This window comes from Dreissena polymorpha, chromosome 2 (genome assembly GCF_020536995.1).
Source record: "Dreissena polymorpha isolate Duluth1 chromosome 2, UMN_Dpol_1.0, whole genome shotgun sequence".
NCBI lineage: Eukaryota > Metazoa > Mollusca > Bivalvia > Myida > Dreissenidae > Dreissena > Dreissena polymorpha.
This window is the reverse complement of record NC_068356.1, coordinates 63,908,647-63,913,554: the sequence shown is the minus strand read 5'-3', so window position 1 is coordinate 63,913,554 and position 4,908 is coordinate 63,908,647. Positions and strand designations below refer to the sequence as shown.

The following is a 4,908-nucleotide window of genomic DNA, read 5'->3' as shown; positions in this document are numbered from 1 at the left end:
AAATAACATAACTGTTTTATTCATGGCGTATTATGTTTTGTCTCCCAAATATTTGTATTGTAAATAAGATATTGACACAGTTATATATCCCCATTGTAACTCTAAATATACAGAATTCTTATAATGGCGGCTTATATGTGTTGCTTAATCTAATAACGTCGATCACATAAATCTCAAAGCCTCCTCACACATAGGCGAAAGTCTCCCGATGTCACCTTGCGTGTACTGGCGAATAAGACTTCAGCAAAACTCGTTCTCATTAGTATATGTACGTTGCACATCGTTCGTGGTGTTCGTATGGATGCGTTTGTGAGCTTTTACGTCCGTTGCGATTAGTTCTGTTCGTCGGAAAATTTTAAACATGTTGAAAAATTGTTCGCGAATAAAAGTTTCGTCTATCGTTCGTTAAAATTCGTTTCAATACGTAAGTCGATCGGAAAGTCTTCGCAAAGCGTTCGTCAGCTGGCGTTAGAGGTCGCAGCTCTCAGCTAATTTGCATATCGTGATAACTTGATTTGCATATCGAGCGAAAGTGGACGATCCGAAAACGAATCTTTGCGATAGCTTGCGAACGTTTGCGAACGCTAGCGAGGATTTGCGTATTGTAGCAAATTGAATCCGACGCATTTAAGCGATTTATAACGATAAGCTAACGTTAACAAAACAAACAGTATACGCTCGTATACGAATCAATTCGAAGGGTAACTACGATAAGCGAATCTATGCGAATCCATCCGAATAATAGCGCTCCTAATTGTTTTAGTAGTTTGTGCAGACATATGCCTATATTTCATATATATATAATGTTAAAGGTATCATTTTTCTTCGTCAAAATTGAAGATATACAACGCCTGAAACTGCAGTATGTTGCTGCTATGGCCAATCAAGAAGTAGTACAGCAACAACCAAACATACACCGGTTTCTCAGAGGCCGACTAAAGTGGAGAAGAGGAGCCAGAGCACGTAATATCTGGAGAAGACCATTGCTGCATCCCGGGAGACGCCGCGAATTCGGCATCTATGATCAGCTCATGGTTGAGCCTAGAAGAGAAGATCCTGGAACATTTAAGAAATTCCTCCGCATGCCTACTGAAATGTACATTGAAATTTTGGGAAGGGTTCGTTATCGCCTCATGCAGCAACACACTCGGTACAGGGAGACCTTGGATTCAGGGCTAAAATTAGCTGCCGCACCTCGTCACCTGGTTTCTGATGCCAAGTACTCAGACATGCAGTATTCCTGGCGGGTCGCTGAGAATACCCTCTCTGTAGTGGTCAGAGACGTGTGTCATGCTATATGTGAAGAATATGTTGATGAGGTTATGACAGCCCCCTCCACACCTGAAGAATAGAGAAAACTGGCTGATGGTTTCCTGAAAAATTGGAGTTTTCAAAATTGCGTTGCTGCTATTGATGGAAAGCAGATAGCTACCAGAAAGCCTGCCAGCTCTGGTTCCTTAAATTATAATTATAAGGGATTCTTCAGCATCATCTTACTGGCCATTGTCGACTCGGACTACAAGTTCGTATGGTGTGATCTGGGTGGTGAGTATTAGTCTACATACATTTAACTACATTATTTTGTAATTACATAAATTGTTGAATGCTGACAATTTCTTATCCTTTTGTATTTTCAGGATACGGTTCAAGTGGAGATGCCAAGATTTATAATGAATAAGAATTCCTCCTGGAGATGGTGCAGGATGGTTCCATTGGATTTCCAGACCTAAAGCCCTTTCCAAATGACACCGTCGACATGCCCGATTTCTTGGTTGGAGATGACGCTTTCAGCCTTTGCGAACACATGCAGAAACCTTATGGACATAGTGTCCTGACAAGAGACGAACGAATCCTGAACTACCGGTTATCCAGGGCTATGAGAGTATCAGAAAATGCATTTGGGATTTTAGTCAACCGATTCCAGGTACAGTAAAGTTCCGCTATTAAGACCAGGCAAAATAGTGGTCTCAATAACGAAGTGGTCTTAATATCGGACCATTTTCCTTCATAAATTAACCATTTGGGACTTGAATATTGTCAAAAACCGCATACTTTTTTAAATATTCGAAGTGGTTTTAATAGCGGAACTTAACTGCAATACCCTGTTTAAAACACAAGTTCATTTATAAAAGAAATGTTCACGTTAACTTTTAACACATAAAAAACTGGTCATTTGTAATTTCAGATACTTCTCACAAAGATGAACCACATCCCATCCACAGTTAGGCTGATTGTAAAGACATGCTGCATTCTCCACAACTTGATGAGGATCAGGTACCCCACCATGCAGAATGCACTGGTTGACAATGATGATAGAAGAGGCGATCTGGTTCCTGGGGAATGGAGAAGAGATCGCAACTTGGAGGATACCAGGAATGTCAATATCAGGGGCCACAGCACAGAAACCAAAAAAGGAAAGATTGTGAGAAACACTATGAAGCACTGGGTCAACTCTCCAACGGGATGTGTGCCATGGCAAGACAGGATGGTTTCACATTAGAGATTGAAATAAAGTTTAACATATAAGTGGAATAAATTAAAAAAGAATATTGTTGTTTTTGTATTGGCCTTATAAAGGGAAGTAATAGTAATAGTAAGACACGAAATTTACGCAAAATCTTTAATGAAAAAGACTTCATGCCTAATCAACATGCATACATACGATACAAAATAGTTTTAATAAGGGTAAGTTTCTCGTTACAGCTCGTTACAGCTCCTTGTCAGTATAAAATATGACAAGGGAAAAAAACTAAATTATTGAATTATGACCTTTGTGTGTGACAATCGGAATGGCGAACAGGTGTAATGATAGACAAACTTACAAATCAGCGACTACATGTATATCGTCTTCTTTCGGTGAGCTTAAAAATGAAATGTAATGATAACTTACACGGATGGAATACTTGGTATTTTCTCTTCGGCATTACCAGGCTTTTCATTAGACTGCATATGTGGTTGCTAAAGTTCCTGTGGCTCTACAGCAACAGCCTTCCTCGCTCTAGATCCTCTTCCTTTAACTCTTCCCATAGGCGGCATACTTTTGACTTACAGAATCAGTAGTCACAGTAATACTGTCGAGTCGGAACAAAGATAGTCTATATCAAAACGCCCGGATGCAGAAACACCGTTTCGGAAATAATCGGAGGTATGCGCATGTATGCGCAAGGTTGCGCTTGCATTCGTATCTTTACGCTCTTAATAGCTCCTAATCGCTAACCGAACGAACGAATATTATTTGCGCGACCTAACGCTTTCTAGAGAATTGCAGTAACTGTTCGTCACACTTCTTAAATCATTCGCACCAAATAGTTTCTCTTCGTTCACCTTTCGTTATAAAATTACACAATGCAACAACTTTTCAAACAATTTCGGCAAGAATTCGCTAGAATTCATAAATTTACCCTTTTCGCCAGGCTTCGTCATATGGATTCGTCTATGTGTGAGGAGGCTTTCATAAATAAAGGTATGCATACTATAGCAGCCAGAGAAACAATATTAAACATGCTGTTTTTTGTGTCGTATACATATTCAAACCTCCTTCCACTCATACTATTCGCTAACATCATTTTAATAATGGTTTATATGATGACATAAGTCAGAACTTTTAAGGTCCATTATTATACCCATTACATGCATTATGAACGTACTTTATAATCATTGCCATTTGTAACAACACAAAAATTCGACATCGAATATTTTTTAATTACTATTTATATTGCAATCATCATCACAAACGAAATCATCCCCTATAACAGTTGCAGCTTCTGTTACATTTGAATCATTATCTTTTACATAAGCAGCGTTATATATTTAACCAATCTCGTAATAAAAACAATTGTATCCCTCGTTAATAAATTAATATTCGGTAATTGAAATAGTATCAAAAGATAAATAAGTGTTCAGTTTCCTTTTATTTCATGCAAATTTACTACATGGGTGCAACATACCATTAAGCATTAAAAAGAAAAATATAAGTTTTAGTTACCGCATTGGAGTGGTCATTCAAACTCTTTCAGAGTTTATTCACATTGACAATAATTATATCCCTTACTTTAAACTAAAAAATAAACACACACAACTCATGAATTAACGAACATAAAGCTGTTCTAATTTAAAACCAATAAAAAGGTTATACTTTTGTTGAACAATACCGGTTGAGATTCTTGGATGCATATGCCTAATCAATAATATAATGAAGCCGATATCAATGAAAATGTAAACATATACGATTCGATTCCCGTACACTTTGTTGGAGTAGTATTACAGTAAAGCACATTTACATGTATGAAATGATCCCGAAAACGCAGCATCATAATGTGGGTTTCCATGAATGAGATGCTGGTTTTCCGCACATTGCCTTGAGTGGTCTCACATGTATGGGATTCCACTCTGAGATATCGTTGATACCCTTGAAGTTAATGTTAAATAAACAAAGAAACCAGTGTATGAAACCCTTCTAACAAGCAAACTTACCCTGCCAGTCGTTAATAATAATTTCTCCTGTTTTCATAGTTGAAACACGCGCATTATTATGACGTTGGTTGGTTTATTTTAAAGACGAAGTGTAATGTTTGTCGATCTTTTTCTTACCTGTAACATTGCTTATTTTCATAATAAAAACATAAACGTGTAAACATGATCACCTACTTTGCCAAGTTGAATTGCGAATACAGATCAATAGAGATTATAATATCAGCGTTTTCGTGTAATTGAATTTACCCAACAAGTTGACAAGATGTTTAAACGGCGATTCTTGCCAAGCCGTATAAGCCTATCTGAGTCGAGTTACAAATTCAAGTACACACACTCACTTACATAATAGTATTTGTCTGAACGTATTACTTAAATAATTTAGCTGAGAGATTCAAAATACTAGCGTTTTATTCTATAGACAATATTTCCTGGTCA

At 37.4% G+C, this 4,908-nt stretch overlaps 1 protein-coding gene across 4 annotated transcripts in view; it reads right to left on the bottom strand.

Moving 5' to 3' along the window:
• The window catches only part of LOC127867332 (uncharacterized), a 38,548-nt gene extending 34,278 nt beyond the window's left edge, over positions 1 to 4,270 (bottom strand). For 3 of the 4 annotated variants that reach the window (XM_052408413.1, XM_052408416.1, XM_052408417.1), the window contains exon 1: positions 3,986 to 4,117. The gene's annotated coding sequence lies outside the window, so the exon portion shown is untranslated. The other variant, XM_052408414.1, reaches the window with a different exon arrangement.
• Between the last annotated feature and the right edge of the window lie 638 nt (positions 4,271 to 4,908).